Genomic DNA, 26,325 nt, shown 5'->3' on the forward strand with positions numbered 1-26,325 from the left:
TTCCTGCCACTGACCAAGGCCGAGCCAATTAGGAATGATAGTAATGCCTCTGTGATAACATATTTAAGAACAGAAAGTTATTGCACAGATGAAAATTCCAGCCAGAGAAGAGTAGAGTGAGAACACGTGAACAACAATGTAGACACCAAGGTCAGTGCAGAAGGAGGGAGAGGAGGTGCTCCAGGCACCAGAGCTGAGGCCCCTGCAGCCCATGGTGAAGACCATGGTGGAGCAGGTTCTCCTTCAAAGGGATCAAACATGTTATTGTCCCTCCGGTTCTGTCTAGGGGCTTGCCCACGGGAGACTGGGGCTACATCTGTCCTCGTGGAATTGCCTCTGGTCATTTTTCCTTTTAACTCCCGTGCCCATGCTGATAAAGCATAAGTGGGTTTCCCATCCCATTTACTGATGTCTTCCCCATGTTCACGTAGGAAAAACCACAGGTTGCCCCGTGTGGTGTACCTCCTCTCCCTAGCTGGGGGATGCCTGTTCGGGATAGCAGGGGCTCCAGTTTGCACTGGCGAGACATGGACAACCCTCTCTTTAAACTCCTTTCTGAGTTTTTTGTAGTTATTTTTTACTTCCTCATTTAGTGCCCAGAGGTCCACAACTAATTTCTCTACAGAAGAGATATGGGCCCGTAACAGGGAGCAGACAATCTTATTATATGTCCTGAGTTTACTCATCATAGCGCCCACTGTTTCTTGGTTTTCCTTCTAGTGCAGTCGCCAGGAAATTAGCATATACTGGTGGCCCTGCACATGTGAGGTTCCACAACATCTGTGATGTACACTTGACCATGTTGGGGTAGCTATTGGATTGCCCGTCCCTTGCCAAAAGTATCTCTAACAGTGCCATTTCTCTCAGGTGTTGGATCCCATCTTCCATGGTCTCCCAGGTGCAATGATGATGTGCCTGCAGGTCATCTCTGTAAACAAACCTCTCTCTTACACTTCTTAAAAGCCATGTCCAGAGATGAAGGGGTTCAGACTCCCTTACAAACCCCTGGTTAATACCCGCATCCTGAGATCCTAAATAACATGCTTCACTACTGTCAAGCAGTGCACCTTTGCCCGTAAGATCCCCGACTCGAATCAACCAGGTCAGACTGGGTTCATCCTGTTGTCGAGTAATGTTTTTCCACAGGTTGTGGAAATTATCAAATGAAAGAGATTCAGTGATTATTTCTGGCTCTGGGTCTGTTATTTGTGAGGGTCTCGCCTCCCCATCACTGTCTACTGGGCAAACTGATTTGGTCTTATATTTTCTCTTTTGGATAGGGGCAACTTCTATTGGCTTGGGTTGTCTCTCTGGTTTTGTTACACTCTGAGATGCCATGGTGTCAGGTGTTTTGTTCTCTTTCTTTTTCTCCTGGAGATGCTGCACCATACTGAGGAGCTTTCAGGAGTCAGTGGCCAGGGCTCCACATGCAACCACAAGCTGCCCCTCCATAGATCTACCACGGCACTTTTCCCTCACCGATCTCATCACCTTGACAAGGGTCCTGCAGTTCTTCAAGGGTGGACTTCCAGGTCATTGGAGCAGAAACATTCTCCAAGAATTTACCCATGTCCTCTCATAACCCATGCCACTTGAAACTATCCACTCCTGGGGTGGGCTTCTGGACAAATTCCTGACATATCTTGGTCCTACCTTCATACATAAGATAGAGCATCATAATGCAAACTGCCAAACATACAAAGAGTAAGGTATCTCTAACATCTAGAGGGAATTTAAACTCTTCATAAACTGTTGTAGTGGACCTGAAGGAGAAATGGGTGAAGGATTGGGAAAAAAACGCTCAAATGCATTTCTTCCCCAGATTGAGTGCCATTATCACTTAACCCCAAGGATAACAGCTTAGGTTAGAGTAGGAAAACAACCCTGAAAACACATTCCAAAGGGGACTTATAGGCATTGAATTTACCACCCCATGGATCCAAGTTACGAACTGAAAAATAGCCACAGCTACCTTGGGTTTAGAACCCATTTTGAGATAAACACCTATGAATGGAAAATACATATGCAGGAATACATGCCAATTAAACAGGAATAAATCGAACAACATGATGCCTGAGGGATTCTATATCCAATACACAAATGGATTATTCAAAACTGTTATTCTTTTTCCACTTTTTCTTTTAATTCCCGACGTTGAGATACACCAAATTATTGTCTTGGTTTACTGACAATATGTCCCAGGAGGTGGGACCTCCGATGGAATAGAAACCCCCCACCCCTAAAATTATGAGGCATTTGAGTGAAGTATGAAAATGAAAGACAGTTTTAATTAAAAAAAAAAGAGAGAGAACAGAACAAAACCAAAACCAAACAATAACAGAGAAAATGTTACCTAAAATCACTCCTTCATTTCTGTGCAACCAAGATGGTTGCGCGGTCCTGACATGGTCACATGATCAAGATGTAGCTGGAGCAGAGTCCTGGCTGCACGAGCAGGCAACATGTGAAAAGTTCACAAAGGGGACTTTTTGAGTCCCGTCAGTGTGGACGGCAGGAGTTCCGGAACACACGCAGACGATCAATATGATCAGTGATGTTCAATTTATTATTTAAATGAGTTAACTTTAATACAGTTTAGTTTGTTCCGGGTACATGCTTACAACAAGGTGATTGGATAGCTCAGTCTGTGCACACGTCTCATGCCTTCAGTTCATTGGATCTGAAGCTCTGTCCACGTGGTCTGAGATCATTCTTGTCACCCAAAGTCCCTCCTATCGATCCGCCTTTAGGGGTTTTCCGAGATTCTGCAGGTGTCTCTATCACCAGTTTCCCAAGACTTTCTACTATAAACATACTATTTTCTCATACCTTATAACTATAAACACACAGCTAACAAGTATAAACTCACATAGTTTCACACAGTCTGTAAGTATAAACACCACACAGCTTGCAGCTTCCAAAGTTATGTCAAGCAAGGCCTACAAAATTGCAGGAGAAATTGTTCACACAATCTTGCTCTCCCAACACCTCAGTGTGGTTGCAGTGGCGGTGCCAGTGACAGCAATGGTAGGAGGTAGCAGCGAAGCAAGCAGCGAGGGGGGGCTGGCAGTGTAACAGGCGGTGCAGACGGTTGCTGCAGCACGGGCAGTGAGCAGCAAAGCAGCACAGCTTCGAAGCAGCTGCAGCAACAAGCAGCACTATTACCAGATGGTAGTGGTAGCGGTTGCTTACGATGCACAAAAGGGGATTTCCCTGGCTGGCGGCGGTGACAAATAGGATGTCTTCTGCCCGGCACAGGAACCGTGAAAGCTGGAGTGTGGGGTGGCTTTGGGGGCTCAGCGGTCAGCGACTCCCTCCCAGCTGCCATCCCATGAACCAAAGAAACAGCGTTCAGGTCCCGAGAGCAAATTTTTATCCTCTAAAGTTCTCATGGTATCTCCCGGCAGGACCCTTCATCCCTCTCCATCCCCCCACCCTGCATGGGGGAAAGGACAGGATGTGTCCCCTGTGCTCTCCAAAACCACGTGATGACGTGACAAAATTCAACAAGAAAATCTTCTGCATTTAGCTAAACCACAACAGAGAGGTAGGCAAGGCAAGGCCAGGCAAGGCCAGGCAAGGAAGTGGTAGACAAGTCAAGGCAGAGATTGGTATGAAAGGCAAGGAAAGGAAAGGAAGGGATAGGCAAGGAAAGGCAATGCAAAGGAGGAGTAGGCAATGCAATGCAAGTCAAATGAGAGGTAGAGAAGGAAAGGCAAAGTCAGGAAAGAAAGGTATGCTCAAGTCAAGGTGGGGGATGGGTATGCTATGCATTGCAAGGCAAAGGAGGGGTAGGTAGATCAAGGCAAAGCAAGGGAGTGTTAGGCAGGGCAAGGCAAGTCAAAGGAGGGGAAGGCAAGGCCAGGCAGAAAAGTCCCAGGCAAGTAAAGGTGGGGGATGGGTATACAAGGCAATGCACAGCAAGGGAGGGGTACGCAGGGCAGGGCAAGGCAAGGGAGGTGTAGGTAAGTCAAGGCAAGATCCCTATATCTAAGGTAAGGCAAGGGAGGGGTAGAAATAGAAGGAAAGCAGCTAGGCCCAGTGTTTCAGGGGCAGATGTTAGCCTACCCCCTGGAGATAAAGACCAGCACCAGCTTTCTGTTCTTGCCCTTCTGGTGTAGAAATCCAGCAGTAGCAGCTTTCTGTGCCAGCACAGTTGGTGTGGGAGCGATCCTCTGACATTTGTAATTATGAGTTGAACCACTACAGTGGGAATTTAAAAGCCAAGGTGTTGAGCTTTTTGTCCTTGTCCCTTTAGTTTCTGAGCAGTTAGTGGTGGGGTTCAGTTTTGGAGCTGGACTCTGTGAGACTGAAGAATTATGATGGTATGTAGAGCTGAGACAGAAAGTGCAGATATCAGAAAGTGTGGTACAGTTCAATGGGTGCCCTTGAAGGTGGAGTCAGCAACAGCTTTCTCACCTGACACTTGTGAGCTATATTTTTGCCGGATGTTTTCATTTTTGTAGCTGGACTCAGTGAGAGTGAAAAAATTTATTAGTACATGTAATTGTGAAGGAGTTCGTACTGCCGCTTGAGTGTGGTGCAAATAAGAGTTTGCACATGAAAGGGGAAGGTCAGCAAACCCTTTCTGTCCTGACATATTTCCTTTGAGACTAATGACTAAATGTTTTCACCTTTGGAGCTGCACTTTGGTATGTTTTGTGTGTACACACCGCCATCTACTGAAGCTTTGGGGAACGTCCACTAGATGTCGATGTGTACTTGAAAAAGACATAAATGAACCATGGTTATCTCCAAAACACCGAATGTGAAGATCCAAAGTTGAAAACATCCTCCACTGCTCTCAAAGAAAATATGCCAGCACAGAAAGATTTCACTGACCTTCCTTTCCATTTGCAAACTTGTATTTGCACAACAATTAAGTGGCAGCCTGAAAACTGCACACACAACCATGGTGCACTGCACTTTCAATCACCGCTATATGTAGCATCATGTACTTTTCAGTCTTGCAGAGTCTGAAATGTCCATCTAGTTCTTGCACAGAAATTTGTGTCAGGTGCCATGCACTTTCCTTCTCAGCTATTCATACTATCACATTCTGTCCCTCTTGCAGTCTGAATCTAAACCAAAAAGTTTCCAGCAACATCTTGCACAGATAAATATGCCAGGACCAAAAGCTTGCTCGGACCTTGGTCCTTATATTTGGAAACTTGTATTTTGCTCCACAATCAAGTGGCAGTCCTTTCCCCTGTCAGTCTATGAACTGCAGTAACACCATGGAGCTCTGTACTTTCCTACTCAGCTCTATGTACCATCAAGCACTTTCAGTCTCACAGAGTCTGATACTCTTCTCACACAGAACAAACAGTTGCTGAATCTCCCCTTTGCCTCGCAGCCTTTCATGTACACACCACACAACGGGGCTATGCACCTTCCTTCTCAGCTGTATGAACTGTCACATTTTTTCACTCTGTCATATCCCAGTTTCAAACCTTAAAATGTCCAGCAGATATGCCCATTTAAAAAAAGGTACTAGAACAAAAAGCCAGCATTAACCTTCCCCTGCTGCCTATAAACTACACCAAACATACCGCTGCTATGCACTTTCCTTCTCAACTACTCATACCATCACATTCTTGCAGTCTGAATCTAAATTAAGAAGTTCTCAGCTAGAGCTCACACAGATAAATGTGCCAGGACAGAAAGCACACTGCAACCTTGCCCATTACATTTGAAAATTTTTATATGCATCACAATCGAGTGACAGTTACTTTCCCCTTGCAGCCAGTTAACTGCAGTCATGCTATGGTGCTCTGCACTTTCCCTCTAAGCTATATGTACCATCACGCACTTTCAGTGCCAGGACAGAAGCAGTTGCTGGATAATTCCTTCTCGTGGCAGCATTTCAACAACACACCACACAATGGGGCTATGGACCTTCCTTCTCAGTTGTATGTAATGTCTCATTTTTTCACTCTCGCGGAGCCTAACTTAAAACCTTAAAACATCCAGAAGCTACTCCCATAAGAATGGTCTAAGAATAAAATTCCAGCACTGCCCTGCACATTTCTCTTGCAGCTTATAAGCATTTCATATAGCTTTAAAGGAGCAAACATAGCCACAGTGTGTTGTGTGCAGTTGAAAGGCTGTGAGGAGAAGGGGGAATCCAGCAACCGTTTTTGTCCTGGCAAGTTCTTTGGTTCAAGATGTATATTAGGGTCTTTGGACATTGCGAGACTGAAATTGCGTGATGGTACTTATGGCTGAGAAGGAACGTGCAGAGAAAGGATCCAAGCAAGCTTTTTCCCCAGCGCATTTATCTGTGCAAGCTGTAGCTGGAAACTTTTTGGTTTAAAGTCAGACTGCAAGAGTGACAGAATGGGATAATACACATATCTGAGAAGGAAAGTGCATGGCACCGGCGTGTTTCGACAGAAGTTTGCTGAGTTGCTTCTGTCCTGACACATTTTTCTTTGTGAGAAATAGATGGACATTTCAGACTCTGTGAGACCGAAACTGCTACATAAGGCTCACATAGATAAATCTCCCAGGACAAAAAGCTTGCTTGGACCTTGACCCTTATATTTGGAAACTTGTATTTGCACCACAATCAAGTGACAGTCCTTTTCCCTTTACAGCCTGTAAACTGCAATCACACTATGGTGCTCTGCACGTTCCTTCTCAGCCATAATACCATCATGCACTTTAAGTCTCGCAATGTCCAAAGAACCTGATATACCTCTCACGCAGAAAAATGTGCCAGGACAAAAACAGTTGCTGGATTCCCCCTTCTCCTTGAAACCTTTCAGCTGCTATCTCTCTTGCACATTTATCTGTTCAAACTGCATCTAGAAACTGTTCGGTTTAGTTATGGACTCTGAGACATTGAGAGAATGTGATGGCATATCTACTTGAGAAGAAAAGTGAGAATCACCAGTATGTTTGGTGTAGTTTATATGCTGTAAGGGGAAGGTTAAGGCCAGAACTGGATTTTTGTTCTAGGAGCTTTTGCATGGGAGCAGCTCCTGGATGTTTTAAGGTTTGAAACTGGGATCTGCGAAAGACTAGGATAGTATCTAGAGCTTGAGGGAAATGCACGGTGTGTGATGCAGTTCTACCAGAAAAGAGAGAGTTTTCAGAGCTTTTAAACAAACCACCTAAGAGAAAAAGTATCGGGTGACTCCAGTTTAAGTAAAAAAAAAAAAAAAGCTTTTAAACGGCAACTTAGAGAGAAGGCTCGGAAATGGAGAACCCATGTGCCAGTTCAGAATTCATATACTATTTGTTTGGAAGCCTGCGTGCTGTTTAAGACTCTGTGCTGTTTTTCAGTTTATCTAGTGGTTTACAATTTATCTAGTGATTTTCAGTTCGTCTGCTGGTTCAGAATCTGTGTCTGCTGATTTGAAATTTGCGTGCAGTGTGTGAACCAGGATTTGTGTGACTCAGTGAATTGTTTCTGTTTCAGAATTTGTATGCAGTGAGTAAGCTGAAGCTTGTGTATCTAGATAAATTATTCCAGGAGTTTGGTGAGTGCGGTGTGTGTGAAATATACCTTTAGATGTTTGGTGTGGTTGCTGTGAGAGAAGTTTTCTCGCTGACTTGTAGTATTGACCCTATAGGTGCAGCAAGTAAAATTTTCCCACTGTCTTGAGTGCTGCAGAGAGTTTTCTTGTTTTGATACTAACTGTAATTAGCACTTATAAACACCTTAGTGTCTAGTGAAATAACATTACAAAAAGACATCATCTTACTGTAGAACAAAGTGAGATCTCTAGTTCATAGAAAAAGTCACCAATACAGAAATTAGTAAAATAAATACAAGCTGAGCTTGGAGAACAAGATATAAACACAAAAGATAGATTTACATTTCACAGTGGAATTAAAACGTAATAATTACAAATACATTACCTCTTAATATGAAGCATTGCGAACTAAAATATACACTTATAACAAGAGAAAACTTATGCGGGCAAAGAATATAATAGCTCTCACCAACCATTAAAAAGAACATAGTAGAGGGCAAGACCAGATTGGTCTATGTACCTGCCACAAAGAAGATCTTTTACCCTGCTCTTGGCTGCAAACCAATAGGCAATGGGGAGTGGAGGCACATGTCATACTGGACCTCTGCTTACTATAATAGTATTACAACTGATAATTATTGCAGTTGAGAGCGACTGTCCAAAATGTTACCACAATGCTTATTATAAAGAAGTTTTACATCAATTAGAATGAAGTGTTTGGAAAAATGGAAACCCCTTTTTCACAAGCAGTCAAAAATACCCCCTATACTTAACCGAATACACAAAATTCAGAGTTACTGACCCACCAACAAACCCAAAGCAAAGCAGAAAAAGTCAAGTGAAGTTTTTCTTATTAAGAGCTATCTCTGAATTATTGTTTCCACCCTGCCTAATCCCAAGTTTTATGAGATTAATTTCTAGTGTTGTCCAAAGAATACAATGTACTACTATGCCAATGGATCCAAAGACCACTACAACCAGAAGCCTGAGAATCCAGAACATCATGATCTTGGGGCCAACCCTCAAACAAACGAAAGAAATGGACAAAACACAAGATATATTAACCGAATAGGAGCAAACCCAGAAAGCTTATAATAAAACCATGAATAAAAAGAAAAAGGGGGGATTGTGAGAAATAAAGAATCGGTTTTATTACAAGCAAATGAATTAAACAAATCACTAACGTAGGAGTTTTTCTTTACTAACCTATAAGGCGTATCGCAGAGTTGTAAGACGCCGGATTCAGCCTGGAACCGGTGTCAGGGAAACATGCGAATGGGAATAGGGAACTGTAAAATGAATATTGGTAAGGAAACCCCTTATACCACATGGCTGGTCCTGGAAGCTGCCATGCTGCTGGACACTCCACCTCCCAGCACGACACAGCCAACCAGGAAGAGGGGAATGCCTCTTCTATGACGTAAATGGGGTTGAACCTTAAGAATGTTTAAAAAGCGGGACTTTTGAATTGGAGGGGGTGTGCCTGGGAATCCTGCATGCCTAGGACACCCAAGACGTGTTGTAATTAATTTTTCCTTTTCATTTTATTCCTTTTGTTTTGCAAACTTTTGCCATCTTTCTAAATTTAATAAATGAGATTTTTCTCACACTGCTCAGCTACATGTACCATCATATTCTTTTTCTCTTGCAGAGCCTAGCTTCAAAACCTAATACATCCAGCAATTGCACTCATACGAAAGGTCCTAGAACAAAAAGGCAGCACTGGCCTTCACTTTTCCCTTGCAGCTTACAAACAGCACCACACACAGGTCTATGCACTCAGCTTTATGTCCACTCATACGCTTTCAGTTTCACAGTCTAATTACAAAACTAAAAGCGTTCAGCAGCTGGTCCCTCAGAAAAGGTTCTAAAAGAAAGAGCCAGTGATGGAATTTGCTTTAGTTTTGCAACCTGTAAACTGCACAGCTAACAATGAGACAATTTGCCTTCCTTCACAGCTATATTCAGGATCCAAAACTGAACCCTACCACTAACTGCTCAGATGCTAAAGGTCCCAGGACAAAAAGTTCAACAGCTTGGCTTTTACATTCCCACTGTAGCAGTTCAACAGCTCTAACTAATAGTACTGTATGCTAGGAAAAACAATTAAATTCACCAAGACACTCTCTGAATCACCCAATGTCTGGATCCAAAATTGGTTTCCTTGCTAAAAAGAGGAACTATGACCTCACATCCCAAAAGAAATGTGATCCCCAAGTCCAAAATAGAAAACAACCATGGATTGATCCCATACAAAGGTGCCTGAACACTGTTACTGGGCATTACCTCCCCTGGGCAGTATATCATCTGCACATCAAGACTGGGGATAGCTGCTTACCTTGCCCATAATAAAAGTACTGCCAAAAACTTCATAAGACCACCTCTGAAATGTGGAGATGATCTGACAAATTGAATATGTTGGGACATTGTTCCCACACACAAGGAGCCAAATAAAAAACCTGTGACTGTCCCTTACATTCCCTGCAGCACTAACATTAGGACTACGTGCTTTCGTTGCTAAGGAAGATCACTGTCATCTTTCAGGAGACGATCTCCAAAATTTGCATACCAGTTCCTTAATTGTACAACTTGAGGGACTGCTTCCACACCAAATATGAAAGCCATCAAAGCAAGGCAAGGGAGTGGTAGGCAAGGGAAGGCAAGGCCAGGAGAGAAATGAGTAAGCAAGTAAAGGTGGGGGATGGGTATTAAAGGCAATGCAAAGCAAAGGAGGGATAGGCAAGGCAAGGCAAGGGAAGGGCCGGTAAGAAAAGGTAAGTGAGAGATAGGCAATGAAAGGAAAGGCAAGGCAAAGGAGATGTAGACAATTCAATGCATATCAAGGGAGAGGAACGCAAGGCAAGGCAAGGGATGGTCATGTATGGAAAAGAAATGCAAGGTTTTGTAGGCAAGGCAAGGCAAGGCAACTCCAGTGAAGGGAAGGCAAAGCAAGGAAAGGGAGTGGTAAACAAGGAAGTTGTAGGCAAGGCAAAGCAGGGCAGGGGAGAGGAAGGCAAGTCAAGTCCAGTGATGGGTAGGCAAGGCAAGGATAGGGAGGGGCAGAAAAGGAAAGGCAAGGTCAGGCAAGAAAGGGGTAAGCAGGTCAAGGCAGATGATGGGAATTAAAGGCAATGCAAAGAAAGGGAGAGGTAGGTGGGGCAAGGTATGGCAAGGAAGGGGTAGGCAAAGTATTGAAAGTCAATGGAGGGGCAGGCAAGGCAAGGCATGGCAAGGGGTGGTCAGGCATGGAAAGAAAATTCAAAGTTGGGTAGCAAATTCAAGGCAAAGCAAGGGAGGGGTAGGCAAGGCAATGCAAGACTGTATCAGGGCTTAATTAGATGTTGATACTTTTGGTCTGTGTTTGGCCCAGCCACCTGTGAGAGTTTATCTTTTTCCTGCCAAGTTATGAGAAAAGCACTGATAAACAGGAACTTCCTCCTTGAAGGAAGAGTTTTGTACAAACTACAATTAATTGGTGTCTTCTTATTGGCTGATTGCCTTCCAAGGGCGTTTGAAGGAGAAAGTGAAGGGGAGGAGGATGAAGTAAGCCCCCAGACTCATTTAGAAAAGACCCCCGGGGGGGGGAATTCCAGGGTACCCACGCATGTGCAGAAGAGATGCCACTTGCATAACGGGGGGTGGGACTGAAGGCCTCTAGCTGGGCGGTGCTGGCCACACCTGCCCAGGTAGACATCACCAATTAATTGTATAAAAAGCAGATAGCTCATGCTGGAATTTCGCAAGCTTCACATCAAAGGACAACGTTGCCTTTTGCGGGGATGCCCGCCATCTTGTGAGCCTGCCGACACTCCGAGGATGCAGCTTCTGCTATGGGTAATTCTAGGCATTCTGGGGTCAGTAAGAACTTCTTAAGCAACACCTGTTGAGAGAGGGAGTCGTACTGAGGGCTTATTTCCCTACTCCTTCCTCTCTTTCGGGTTTTCATTTTGTTGGTCACTTCTTGGTAATAAATATTGTTTGTGTTAAGCTTTCAACGGTGTAATGGTTTCAGTTTCAGCATCCTTCCGAACATTCCCTGATACATAATTTGGCGATGAGGGTGGGATGCTGAACACGAAATGCACCGTTGCCAAGGAAAAGGTGGACTCTGCAAGTGGGGTGCATGGTTTGTAGAGTTTTGCCACTTATTGTGGAAAAAAGCAGGATCCTTAGGTGGGGTGCGTAGCCTGTGGAGTGCACTGCTGTTTTTGTAGAAAAAAGTAGGACCTGCTGGTGGAGTACACACCTTGTGGGGTTGCGCCACTTATTACTGAGAAAAGCGGGACCTATGTAGCTTGTAGGACTGTGTTGCTTGTTGCTGGGGGGGCAGCCTACAGAGTGTAGCTGCCTCCCTGTGTTTTTGTTGACTCTCATGTTAACTGTGTTGTCTGTCCATTGTGTCATTGTGATATACCTGGTTTTGGCTGGGATGGAGTTAATCTACTTCTTAGTACCTGGTACAGTGCTGTGTTTGGATTCAGTGTGAGAATGACACTGATAGCACACTGATGGTTTAGTAGCTGCTCAGCAGTGCTTACCCACTCAAGGAGCCTTCAGTGTTTCATGCTCTGCCAGAGAGCTGGGGCACAAGAAGCTGGGAGGGAGCACAGCCAGGACAGCTGACCTGAACAGGCCAAAGGGATATTCCATGCTGTGGAATGTCATGCCCAGCACATAAACTGAGAGGAGTCAGCCAGAAGGGGCTGATCACTGCTCGGGGTGGCAGGGTTGGCTAGTTGCCGTCCAACGAGACTCTTTCTGAGTAGAGTGTTAGTGTGTATGAGCGTGTTAGGGGCTGTGGGTGGAGGAACAAGCATGAGTTTATTAGTAACAGTGTTAAAACGCCGGGATGGGGGTCGTGGAGTTGCCCCTCCCATCGGAGTTTCCCAGGTGGACAGAGGAGCTTTGGAATTCACTCAGGGATCATTTTGGAGCCACGTTGGGGCCCACTGCGTTGGAGTCACCGCCTTCTCCGGAGTCCGCTGCAGCCAGTGCCATTTCAGTTCACGCGGTGGTCACGCATGAACCGGTGTCATAACAGGAAAATGCCACTCAGGTGAGGAGAATGAGATGCACACTGCTGTGATCTGTGGGACACCCAGAAGGTGTATGACCTGTCTGCGTGCCTCCCCCCCCCCGTCCCGCTGTGTACCGTGCTGCATCTCCTTTCCCTTCTCAGGGGCTTCAACAGTGTAATGGTTTCAGTTTCAGCATCCTTCCAAACATTGCCTGATACAAAGACCAATGGGGGTAAGGCAAGGCAAGGAAGTGTTAGGCAAGGGAAGGTCAGGAAGTTGTAGACGAGGCGAGGCAAGGCAGAGGAGAGGAAGTCAAGTCCAGTCAGGAGTAGGCAAGGAAAGGATAGAGAGGGGTAGGCAGGGCAAGGAAAGAAGGGGTAGACAAGTCAAGGTGCGGGATGGGTCTGCAAGGCAATGCAGGGCAAGGGAGGGGTAAGCAGGGCAAGGCAAGGCAGGGGTAGGCAAGGCAAGGTCTGAGACACAAGAAAAGTCTTGTTGGGTCAGAACCAACTCAGGGAGGGGGGGACGACGGATAGGTCAAACCTCACAGAGGTGAGGTGGTGTTGTATCCCTCATGGCAGGCCCCTGGAGCCCACATGGGAAAGCCCCAGAGTAGCTGCCAGTCAAAGGCAGCCCGGGAATGCTTCAACACACCACACCTCCTGGAGCCCCTAACTCAGCTTCAGATTGACAGGGACAGTGAGAACACTGCCCCTCACCCTGGCCTGGAGCCCCAGAATGGCCAGTGGGCCAGAGGTCCCATCTGATGGGGTGAGGGAGTGGCCACAAGGACCAGAGCAGGTGAAACCAAAGGCATATGCTCTTCATGCCATCATGGCCCTGCCATCTGGACATGTGAGAGCTGGACTTCCACAAAGCTCCGATGGTAGCTATATAATAATCTGCCTCTTTTTCCTTCTTACTCCCTCCTCTTCTCTTTCCTGATGTTTTGGGTAGCTTAAAGCTGGCGGGATTAAATCTTGCTAAGTTGTGAGAGTTGTCATGTGCTGGGTCAGTGCTTTGGTGGAATGCTTTGTTTTGATTGTATGCTACCCTTTTGAAATTTTGCCAAGTTCTCTTATTTTATCCCCTAAATTATCAGAAAAGGTACCTCTTGAGAAGTGTGTGGCTTATTTTCTTTACGCTATCTTGAAGTATTAAAGAACCCTGTATATTTTTAAAAGTAAAACTCCTGCCTGAGCTTGCAGCTCTGGGGCTGGGGTGTTACAGAAGGCAAGTCAAAGGAGGAACAGAGAAGGCAAGGCAAGACCAGGCAAGAAATGGTAGGCAGGGAGGGTGATGGATATGCAAGGAAATGCAAGGCAAGGGAGGGGTAGGCAGAGCAAGGAAAGGCGAAGGGTGGGTTGGCAAGGCAAGGCAAGTAAAAGCTAGGCAATGAAAGGAAGGGCAAGGCAAGGTAAGGGGATGGCAAGTCACATCCAGTGATGGGTTGGCAAGTCAAGGCAAGTAAAAGCTAGGCAATGAAAGGAAGGGCAAGGCAAGGTAAGGGGATGGCAAGTCACATCCAGTGATGGGTAGGCAATGAAAGGCAAGGCCAGGCAAGGGAGGGGTAGGCAGGGCAAGGGAAGTGATGGTCAAGCATGGCAAGGAAATGCAAGGTTGGGTAGGCAAGGCAAGGCAAGGCAAGAGTGTTATGCAAGGGAAGGCCAGGAAGTTGTAGGCAAGGTCAGGGAAGGCAGGGAAGAGGAAAGCAAGTCAAGTCCAGTGAGGATTAGGAAAGGTAGGGATAGGGAGGGGCAGGAAAGGAAAGGCAAGGCAAGGCCAGATAAGGGATTTGAAGGCTGAGTAAGGAAAGGTAAGGGAGGTGTAGGCAAGGATTGACAAGGGAGAGATAGGCAAGGAAAGGGAAGGGAGGGGTAGGCAAGGCAAGTGAGGGCAGGAAAAACAAGGCAATGGATGGGTTGGCAAGGCAAGGCAACTGAGGGAAGGCAAGGGAGTGGTAGACAATATAAGGCAAGGCAGGGATAAGCAAAGCAAGGCAAGGGAGGGGTAGGTAAAGCAAGGAATTACTGCTGTCTTGCCTTGCCTTTTTCTGCCTACACCTCTCTTACCTTGCATTGATTTGACTTGCCTACCCCTTTCTTGTCTGCCCTTGCCTTGCCTGCCCCTCCTTTGACTTCCATTGCCTTCCCTACCCCTCCCTTGCCTTGCCTTACTGACCCCTCAAAGTCCTTTCCTTGCCTTGTCTACTACTCCGATGCCTTGCTTTGCCTACTACTTCGATGCCTTGCCTTGCCTTTCATTGCCTACTTCTCTCGTGCTTTGCCTTGCACACCCACCCCTTGCTTTGCCTACAACTCCTTTGCCTTGCCCTGCCTACCCCTCCCTTGCCTTGCATTGCCTTGCATACCCATCCCCACCTTCACTTGCCTATCCTTGCCTTGCCTACTCTGCCCTGGACTTGCATTTTATAGTTTTACAAAATCCCACCCTTTCAGGTCAGTTTAATACATTCATTTTTGCCTAAAAAGGGTTTTTTTCTCCGAAAAGGGGGACGTTCCCCTCCTCTTACTTGGCTGCAAGGCATTGCCTGTCAAAATGATGGATCCTCCTTTGTTCTCAGTCCATGGGGAGAGAGGCCCCTGTGCTCAGAAATGGCCAAATGGCCAAAAAGGTTTTCATGTTTTTTTTGGAGCTTTATATTTGCCTAAAAATTCCCTATCCAGGCCGCAAGGAGCCCTGGCACCAGGCCCAAGCGGGACTGGGTACCTTACAACTTTGCGAAACGCCTATAAGTTTTCTAAAAATTTGTTTGTAATAAAACCCATATTTTTATTTCTCATTAGGGGAGGGAAAATAAAAAAACGAGGGTTCATCTTATTAGATCTCACCTCCACAATATAGTGTCATTAAACCAGGATACACTGGTGCACAATGTACTCTGATGCTCTTGGGGCATGTGGGGGCAGAATTTATTTCCATATCTGGTGTGACAGGGGGGTCCCAACAGTTGACTGTATTGGAAGCTGAAGTGAGCTTGACTGGGAAGGAGTGGCAAAACACCCCATTGTCTAGACCCCATGGGGTCTAGAGGCCCCATGTATCCTTGGTATCGATTACCTCAAAAATGGGTATTTCAAAGACCCAAAAGGGCATCAGTAGGCTTTTGGGATAGCTGCTGTAGGGACAGAAGGGATTAAACAGTTGAACGCATTGCCTGGTCTCTCAGAGGACCCTTCTGCTATGGGACTGCTAAAGGTTGAGGAACACCAGGTGCCAATTGCCACTGCAACAATGCATCATCAGCAATACAGCACCAACAGAGACTCCATGATTCTCATCCATGAGATGATTCACAAGCTGGAAAGCCAAGGAGTGGTCAGCAAGACTCGCTCACCCTTTAACAGCCCTATATGGCCAGTGTGTAAATCCAGTGGAGAGTGGAGATTGACAGTGGACTATTGCAGCCTGACTGAAGCTACCCCACCGCTGAGTGCTGCTGTGCCAGACATGCTGGAGCTTCAGTATGAACTGGAGTCCAAGGCAGCAAAATGGTGCCACCACTGACATTGCCAATGCATTTTTCTCCATTCCTTTCGCAGCACAGTTCAGGCCACTGTTTGCTTTTACCTGGAGGGGTGTGCAGTACTCTTGGAACCGATTGCCCTAGGGGTGGAAACTCAGCCCCGCCATTTGCCATGGACTCATCCAGACTGCACTGGAAAAGGGTGAGGCTCCAGAACATCATCGTATGGGGGAACACAGCAGAAGTCTTTGAGAAAGGGGAGAAGATAACCCAGATTCTCCTTAAAGCTGATTTTGCCATTAAACAAAGTAAGGTCAAGGGACCTGCCCGGGAAAGTCAGTTCCTAAGAGTGAAGTTGCAAGATGGACGTTGCCAGATTCCAACAAAGGTGATTAACAAAATAGCAGCTATGTCCCCTCCAACCAGCAAGAAGGAGAAAGAAGTCAGGCTTTCCTGGGCACCATAGGTTTTTGGAGGATGCATATCCCAGAGTACAGATTGTGAGCTCTCTCTACCTTGTGACATGAAAGAAAATCAACTTCAGGTGGGGCCCTGAATGACAGCAAGCCTTTGAGCAGATCAAACAAGACATGCACTGACTGCCAGTGCTGGGCTGGATGTTCAAAGAAAAGATTCCTTCCACACATCATGGCACTGATGCTACATAAAGTAAGTGGATTTCTCTGATCACACAGGGAGCTCGGATAGAGAATCCTAATTGCCCTGGGATTTTGGAAGTCATCACAACTTGACCTGAAGGTAAGAATATAGGACTATAATCAGAAGAGGAAGAGGAGCAGGTGACACATGCTGAGAAGGCTCCACCATATAATCAGCTACCTGAAAATAAAAGTGATACACTCTCTTCACTGACGGTTCCTGTCGTATTGTAGGGAGAAACCGAAAATGGAAAGCAGCTGTATGGAACGAGTTGCAGAAGCTAGTGAGGGACAAGGTGGATCAAGTCAGGTTGCAGACCTGAAAGTTGTCCAGTTGGCTTTGGGTATTGCCGAACGAGAGAATTGGCCAACACTCTACCTCTACCCTGACTTGTGGATGGTAGCAAACACTCTGTGGGGATGGCTAGACAGGTCAACTGGCAGTGCAGAGGAAAACCCATCTGGGCAGCTGAGATGTAACAAGACATCTCTGCCCAGTTGGAGAAATTGATGGTGAAAGTACATCATGTAGATGCACATGTACCTAAGAGTTAGGCTACAGAAGAACATTGCAAGAACGAACAGGTGGATTGGGTTGCCAAGATTAAATTGTCTCAAGTAGATTTGGACTTGCAACACAAAGGTGAATTATTTCAAGCTCGGTGGGCCCATGATGCCTCAGGTCACTAGGGAAGAGATGCAACATACAGATGGGCTCATGACCGAGGGGTGAATTTAACCATGGACACTATCTCCTAGGTTATCCACAACTGTGAAACATGCACTGCAAAGGAAAAGATGGGTGTTCGTCCCCTCTGGCAGTGACAGAGCACTGTGATATGTGAGCAAGCCATGCAGTTCACATTTTGCTAAGAAAATTATATGTTTTAGCTTTCAAGGGAAGCAGGCAAGAGAGAAAATCATAGGAGGGAGGGTCTAAGAATTAGTGGTGAGGACATTAGCCTTTTTTTGGATTTCCAGTGACTCCCCTTTTGGCTGGGACTCGTGGTGTGGCCTCCACTTGTGGCAAAGCAGCTATATCTCCCCCCAGGGAAGACGACGAAGGCCCATCCATTCCCTTCTGCAACTCAGGCAAGGAAAAAACAGTTCCACCCCTATACTTAAAGAGACAGTCCATCAAAAATGACAAAATGGGATAGAATACATAATTTGTCATACCCACCTAATGCTAGACCTCGTCTCCTTCTCCTATAACTAGGATATTATCCCCCCCTTTTTCTATACCATTTACACCATGCCCAAATTTACACCCTTCAACTCTATACATATATATATATATATACCAAAATTCTTAGAAAAAAATCAAGATAGAATAATTTGTCTACAGCTTGTGGTATATCTAGCCAAAAAAAAAAGAACTGAGGAATTTTTTTGAGGTGAAGGAGTAAGGATCTGACATAGAAGAAAAGAGATGTCAACCCTGTTGAGAATTGTTAGGGTCAATAGCTTTGCTTAGCAGTAGAAGCTAAAGCAGTTGAAGACTGAGGCCGCAAGAGCTGACCAAGAGTAAACATCTTGATAAAACTAATGCTGCAAACTGACAGATGCAAGTAGAATGAAGAAGATGAGGACCAAGGAGGCAATTCCAAGAGAATGAGGAAACTTCAGAAGAAGGCCAGTCCAGCGACCAGGAAACCCAATAAGAAATCAAGAGACCACCAACCAGAATTAAGTGATTGGTCTTGGGGATCAGGTGCTGGGTGGTATGGGTATAATTGGTGTGCGTGATTTGCAGTGGGGGTCTCTTTTCAGAGATACCCAGCTGGAGCTGCTCTGCATGTTGGATAAATAAACCACTTATTTACTCAGGGGATTGGCGACTCATCTTCTTTGAGCAGAAACCTAGGTCCGAGCCCTATTGAAGTGTGTTATGGAAATTATGCATGCCAGCCACAATAAAAAGGGGTTGATACTGGGTTTCTGCTGAATCAATAAGCTGAAAAGGAAGACATCTCTAAAGTCCCCCAGTGCTACAGCTTGAGCTGGGTGCCTCCAAAGAGGGACCCTAAACAACGAAATCCCTGGGCAATTATACCCTTACAATCTAAATTCCCCACCTCTCATGCGACAGTTTGGACCAGAATTAATATTAGGGTCTGGGGTCTTCTAGTTCTTCATTGGATCTTTTCCTTGTCTCTAAGCGGGCCCTTTCTTTTCTTATGTCTCAGGTTGCAGCTTGTGTTAATGAACGTAGTTTCCTTATCTTCTGGTTTGAACAAGCTCTGGGGCCTTCTTTTACTTGATTAGGTAAAAGTTCAAAATATCTATGTGAAAGTTCACAGCTTGCGGCCTAAGGCTTCAGCAAATTTAGCTATTAATGCTAAGGAAGTTATGGTGAACAATTTCCACATAAGTAGTATACAAAATAGTGCAACAAATGGCATCCACATAATTCCTTCCATGGTCTAGGGGGTGGCATAATTCCTGCAACAGATTTGGCAACCCAGATGGGAGGTGGCATCCACATAATTCCTAACATGGACTAGCTGGCAGCTGCATAATTCCTGCAACGGACCCACACATATTCAAAGGAAAAGCTAACCTTCAATTTCCAGTCACACTTGAACAAGGGCCTGAAGCCTGGGTGTTTATCTCCTTTATTGGTGACAGCACTTCCATAGCTACAACATAAAAATTGCTATTGCTTAGAGTAACTGAGAGAAAAAAATCTCATTTATTGAATTTAGAAAGACGGCAAAAGTTGCAAAACAAAAGGAACAAAACGAAAAGGAAAAATTACAACACGTGTTAGGTGTCCTAGGCACGCAGGATTCCCAGGAACACACCCTTCAATTCAAAAGTCCCGCTTTTTAAACATTCTTAAGGTTCAACCCCGTTTACGTCATAGAAGAGGCGTTCCCCTCTTTCTGGTTGGCTGTGTCGTGCTGGGAGGTGGAGTGTCCAGCAGCATGGCAGCTTCCAGGACCAGCCATGTGGTATAAGGGGTTTCCTTACCAATATTCATGTATAGTTCCCTATTCCTGTTTGCATGTTTCCCTGACACCGGTTCCAGGCTGAATCCGGCGTCTTACAACTCCGCGATACGCCCTATAGGTTGGTAAAGAAAAACTCTTATGTTAGTGATTTGCTAAATTCATTTGCTTGTAATAAAACCGATTCTTTATTTCTCACATAACCACTGTACCACAGACTTTAATCACCTCTAACTCGAATCATAAAATCATAGAATCATAGAATGGTTTGGGTTGGAAGGGACTTTAAAGATCATCTAGTTCCAACCCCACTGCCGCAGGCAGGGACACCTTTCACTAGAGTAGGTTCCACTGTGGCAAACAGAGAGGAAACACAAACATCTCAAAACCTTGCTTGCGACAAATGTATATACATACAACAAAACTACTGAGATAAAACATACACAAATATAACTATCTGTCATAGGTTTTCTTGTTGTAAAGAAAAAAACCCTGCTTGGAATTTTTTCCCTTTACCACTGTGAAAGAAAGGTGTTGAGCGAGGGAGGGGGGAGGAGATGGCCAGAGTGAGACGCGCACACACAAAAGGACTGGCTGATAGCCCCACATTCCAAGCTAATGGCTTCAGAAGACTGTAGGGGGAGGTGAGTGTTTTTTTCTTCTGGGGACGGCACTTTACTTTTGTCCTGACTCAGGGAGTGTGTGTGTGTGTGTGAGAAGAGTTTGGGGCTTCATTTTCTTTTGGGTCAAGTCATCTAGCTGCTTTTGGCCCCGGTTCGCCTCCATTCCCTCATGCCCTGTTCTGCCCGCTGCCTGGACTTGCCTCGGATTTCGAAAAACTGGTACCATCTGCAGAAGAACTTTTGAGGGGAAAGGCTGCACTTCCCCCTCCTCCACCTCTGTGCCACTGGCAGTTTATACCCATTGACAAAGGAAGGGGAGGTGCAGCCAGAGCCAGTCTTTGACAGCTGGAGTCCACAGGAGGAATCACCTTTTTCCCCTTCTGTCTTCCCCCTTCCATGGGGGTTCCCGTTCGGCTGCCTCCCACGCGCCAGGCCCCGCAGCTGTGGCAGCTGCCAGAGCCAAACAGTGCCCCCTGCTGACCAGGGGATGGGTATGCAAGGCAATGCAAGGCAAGGCAGGGGTAGGCAGAGCAAGGTAAGGCAAGGGAGAGCTGGGCAAGTCAAGGTGGGGTGTTGATGGCAGAAAGGCACAAAAAGAGTTAATGCTGGTACACCTTGCCCTGCTGAGCCAGGAGAAGGTAATTGCTTAAAGATATTTGTTCTGCCTGCCTCGCTAGAAGAACATTGTAGGAATACTGGTTAATGTCTTGTTCTGTTTACCGGACCAAAGTCTCAATACTAGGGAATGGCCCACAAGGTAATAAATCAGGTAAACTAGATGTTTTAAGTACATATGGGGGGGCCCAGAGCCAGGATTTTGCAAACTTGAGGAATCTAGGTCACCTAACAAAGAAAGTTGAAAAGCTCACCTTGATGAAGACCAGCGTGGTGACCACCAGGGGATGAAGGCTCAAGTAGGAGACCACCCTAGTAAAGAACTATGCATGTGCCAAGGAAAATTCTGGAAAGTTTCCGCCCAGAGACAAATCTACTTATTAATATGTATGTTAGAAGGTGTAACCGTGTATCTAAAGTGTATAAAATGGCTTGGTTTTGCACTTTCGAGCTGAGCAAGTTTTGTGTGGTGCAAGCCACCTTGCTCCCAAGGTTGCAATAAAGAAATATTTTGCTGCTTTAAAGATGCAAAGTCTCTGAGCAGTTCTCTCATTACGAGGTTTTTCGGCATCACCCTCCAGATAATTTTGCCTAAGCTCTTCTGTGGGAACAAGCTGAGTCAGTCACACCTGCGTTTAGTTAATTGGAATCAAAAGGGAGGACTGACCTTGGCTAAGTGTTTTGACAGAGAGAATGTTGTGTTTCTCAAAGTGGAAAACCACTTAACAGTCTGCATGATAGTGTGCGTTTTTTTTCATGGCTGAACACAGCCACCACATGTGAGTGTGAATGTGTGGGATCAAAACACTGGTTTAGGACAATCCTGGGAATTCTGGTTAACTAAAAGACAACAACAAGTGCTGTTTATGAGAGAATATGAATAAAAGGGTGTAATGGGTTTGTTACCCTCCCTGGGAGGGAAAAGAAACTAGATAGATCACCTAATTCATATTGTGCCAATAAGGTATTCCATACCATGTTACGTCAGCTCAGATATAAAAGAGACGAGAAGGAAGCAAGGTCACTCTCTTCTCTTCTGGGTAGCTGCATGGAATAGTCGGGCCGTTTCTTCTTCGGAGGAGAGGGTTTTCGTGGGGAAGTAGTCTTTATTGTTAGTTCTTCTCTGTGTGTATAGTGCTTATAGATTTTCTCCTCTCTGTGTAAATATTAAACCTCCTTTCTTAGCAGGTTCAGTTTCGCAGTTTTTTTTCCTTTTCCCTCTTTCCTCCTCTCCTCTCCTCTGGGGGGAGGCTGGGCGCAGACCCGGTGGATACCTGGTGTTCAACCAAGGTAAACAATAACAATTCTGGTGCTGAAACCCGGGAAGACTGCCAAGAAAGGTTGTTTATATAAACACTGCCTCGCTTATCTTTTTGTTTTTGCTAACTTGGGAACATACTAATATAAAACATGGCCGTATGCCCAGCTTTAGTATTTATACTTGTACTTTTACTAACAGTCTTTCTGGGATGTGGAACTTACCCTTTGAAAGACCTCCAGGGGGATGGATACAACTTTCTTTCCCTTTTTAATTTTGACATAGATGGCTTTGCAATGAAGGTACCAATGATCTTTACTAACCCTTACTTGAGTTGTCTGGCCATGGGACTGCTTATAACCAACACTATGAGAACGTTATGGGGATTGAGGACTGTAGTATTGTCTTTGTTGCCTTGTTGCAGGACAAAACAACCTTCGAGAGAGAATTTACTGGGATGTGCCTTAAAGGGCCTGTTCCAGGGAAAGTTCGGAAGGATGCTGAGATTGAAACCAAAACACAGTTGAAAGCTCAAAAACCCAATATTTATTACAAAGAAGTGGCCAAGTAAACGGGAACCCGAGAGAAAGAGAAAAATGAGGGAAATAAGCCCTGAATGCAACACCCTACTCGCTCAGGTGTCACTTACGAGGTTATCTTTCCAACTCTGAATGCCAAGAATCCTCTGTAGCATCTGTGTCCTCAGAGGGTCAGCAGGTTCACACATAGCGGGCGTCCCCGCAAAAGGCAACATGGTCCTTCATGTGAAGCATGAGTCCCACTGAGCACGAACCATCTGCTTTTTATCCAATTAATTGGTGACGTCTACCTGGGCAGGTGTGGCCAGCACCGCCCAGCTAGAGGCCTTCGGTCCCTCCCCCCGTTATGTAAGTGGTGCCCCTTCTGCGCATGCGTGTGTACTTTGGAATTCCCCCCTCGCTTGCACACTATACCTCAGGGGGTCTTTTCTAAATGATTCTGGGGGAGTACTTCATCACCTTCCTCTTCACTTTCTCCTTCAAATGCCCTTGGAAGGCCATCAGTCAATAGTAAGACACCAATTAATTGTAGTTTGTACAAAACGCTTCCTTCAAGGATGAAGTTCCCATTTATCAGTGCTTGTTTTCTCATAACTTGACAGGAAAAGGATAGACTCTCACAGGTGGCTAGGCCAAACACAGACCAAAAGTATCAACATCTAATTAAGCCCAGAAACAGGGCCCAGTTCCTGAGTGACAGGGAATGTGGATGAATTTAGGCAGGTTCTTAGGGCATCTAACACCCCCCATTGCCTGGGACTTCACATCAGAACAAGTATTCAACCCTTACAAACTGACATGTCATTTAATGGAAGGATGCCTTGCCTACCTCGATCAAATCCAGCAACTTCTTGCCCTGTACTGGGGCCTGACCTGTGCTTATTGAGCTGCAGTTCACTAGTCTAAAAAGACTATGACTGAGACAGGGACCCAAACTACGACATCTGAGGTCATTATTGCCCCTGTAGTGAAAAGGAAGACATGGGTAAGGAGATCTACAGGACCTACAGGTCTACCTCTGCAATTAGTAAAGGAGGAAGAAGGAGAAGGATCTACCCCGTCCGTGCCTCCAAGAAAAGAAGGGGAGGCAGGACAAATAGCCAGTGATTCACTAGAGGAAGCAGAAGCAGTTCCATGTGAGAGAAGCAGAGAGGAAATCAGACAGGAAAGCAAAGTTACCCGGTCCCTGGCCCCATCAGAACTTCGGGACTTGCAGAGAGATTACAGCTGCCAGCCTGGTGAAAGAATTCTTACTTGCCTGCTCTGCTGCTGGGATAACGAGGCTAGTAGTCACCTGTTAGAAGATCATGAAGCACAGTAACTAGGATCTATTGACAGAGATCGTGAAATCGAAAAAGAAATTGGAAAGGAGAAAGGCATTCGCACTCTTTGTGTTCAACTCTTCTCAAGTGTGAGAGAAAGGTATCCGTTCAAGGAAAATCTAATGAGCTCCCCAAGAAAGTGGACTACTGCAGATGGAGGCATCCAGTACCTGCGGGAATTGGCAATGCTGGAAATCCTTTACAATGGCACATACAATCCCCTCTTCAGCAATCCAGAGGATGTCCCTTGCATGCTGCCCATGTGAAGAAAGGTAATTCAAGGTGCCCCTGCATCACATGTTAACTGCCTGGTAACAGTATACCATCCAAAGATGGATGAACCAACTGAGGACAAGATGTCTGCCTGGATACGGAGTACAGAAGAAGGTATGGAAGCCAACTCACTCCCATGGGCCATCAAATTAGATTCCAGAGACAGCTCTGATCTCCGCCACTGGCACACCTACACTGAGGAGAGGCCTTACAAGTGCCCCGAATGTGAGAACCGCCGCAGAGAGAGCCCAAGAGATTGGTCTCGGTCTCCTGTCCCACTCAGAAGGAAAGGAAGTCCCAAGAGTAGACCACGTGGTGAACTATGGTTCTTTCTGCATGACCAAGGGGAAGACATGAAGAAGTGGGATGGTGAACCTACCTTTAAACTTGAAGCCCGGGTACGAGAATTAAGAGGGAAAAAACCTAGTAAGAAGGCTGTCCATGTAGTTGATGCAGAGGCCCCGGAAAGAAATCAGCGACCTTTGAGATGCAAAAAGGCTGAGATCAACTCCTGTGATCCTGATGAGGAGACCTCTGATTGGGCAATGCAAAGGTCAGACAGTGAATACTCTGACCAGGAACAATAGAGGGGCCCTGCCTTCAGCCAGGAGAAGGAAAGGGACGATAGGGTTTACTGGACTGTGTGGATTCGATGGCCTGGCTCATCAGATCCGCAGAGATATAGAGCTTTAGTAGACAATGGTGCACAGTGCACTTTGATGCCATTGAGGCATAAAAGCACAGAGCCCATCTGGATTTCTGGAGTGACAGGAAGAAGTCAAGAATTATCAGCGTTAGAGGTTGAAGTAAGTTTAATGGGGGACAAATGGGAAAAGCACCCCATTGTGACTGGCCCAGAGGCCCCTTGCATCCTTGGCATTGATTACCTCAGGGGAGGATACTTCAAAGATCCAAAGGGGTATCAATGGACTTTTGGTGTAACCACAGTGGCTGCAGAGAAATTTAGACAATTATCTACCCTGCCCGGCCTCTCAGAAGATCCTTCCATCGTGGGGTTGCTGCAAGTCAAGGATCAACAAGTGCCGAAGGCCACTACAATAGTACATAGATGACAATACCGAACTAACCGAGATTCTGTGATTCCCATCCATAAGATGATCCAAGAGCTGGAGAACCAAGGTGTGGTCAGCAAGACCCACTCACCCATCAATAGTCCCATCTGGCCTGTATGTAAATCTGATGGAGGATGGAGACTGACTGTGGACTATCGTGGCTTGAATGAAGTTACCTCGCCTCTGAGTGCCGCTGTGTCAGACATGTTGGAGCTCCAGTATGAACTGGAGTCCAAGGCAGCAAAGTGGTATGCCACCATTGATACTGCAAATGTGTTTTTCTCCATCCCCTTAGCAGCAGAATGCAGGCCGCAGTTTGCTTTTACATGGAGGGATGTGCAGTACACCTGGAACCGACTGCCCCGGGGGTGGAAACACAGTCCCACCATCTGCCATGGACTAATTCAGGCTACACTAGAGAAGGGTGAGGCTCCAGAACACATACAATATATTGATGACATTATTGTATGGGCGGACACAGCAGAGGAAGTTTTTGAAAAAGGGAAGGAAATCATCCCGATTCTTCTCAAAGCCGGTTTTGCCATCAAAAAGAGTAAGGTCAAGGGACCTGCCAAAGAGATTCAATTCTTAGGGGTGAAATGGCAAGATGGACGTTGTCAGATTCCAACAGAAGTCATCAATAAGATCATAGCGATGGGTCCACCGACTAACAAGAAGGAAACACAAGCTTTCCTAGGGGCCATAGGTTTTTGGAGGATGCATATTCCTGAGTACAGCCAAACTGTGAGTCCTCTTTACTCAGTGACCCATAAGAAGAATTATTTCCAATGGGGTCCTGAACAACAGCAAGCCTTTAAACAGATTAAGCAGGAGATTGCACATGCCGTGGCACTTGGACCAGTCAGGACAGAACCAAACGTGAAAAATGTACTTTATTCTGCAGCTGGGGATAATGGTCCTTCCTGGAGCCTCTGGCAAAAGGTGCCTGGTGAGACCTGAGGCTGACCACTTGATTTGCTGCCCAGGCTTGGCTCCTCCTCAGAACCAATTAAGGTGAGT

At 45.8% G+C, this 26,325-nt stretch overlaps 1 long non-coding RNA gene across 1 annotated transcript; it reads left to right on the top strand.

Moving 5' to 3' along the window:
• Window positions 1-15,422: 15,422 nt before the first annotated feature.
• Window positions 15,423-25,105, top strand: LOC113961068. Its single transcript, XR_003532187.1, has 3 exons — window positions 15,423-15,514; window positions 20,160-20,168; window positions 25,069-25,105. It is a non-coding gene; the product is annotated as an uncharacterized LOC113961068 (long non-coding RNA).
• Window positions 25,106-26,325: the final 1,220 nt, after the last annotated feature.

The sequence above is a fragment of the Neopelma chrysocephalum genome, unplaced genomic scaffold (assembly GCF_003984885.1).
Source record: "Neopelma chrysocephalum unplaced genomic scaffold, ASM398488v2 Primary Assembly neopelma1_97033, whole genome shotgun sequence".
Classification (NCBI taxonomy): domain Eukaryota; kingdom Metazoa; phylum Chordata; class Aves; order Passeriformes; family Pipridae; genus Neopelma; species Neopelma chrysocephalum.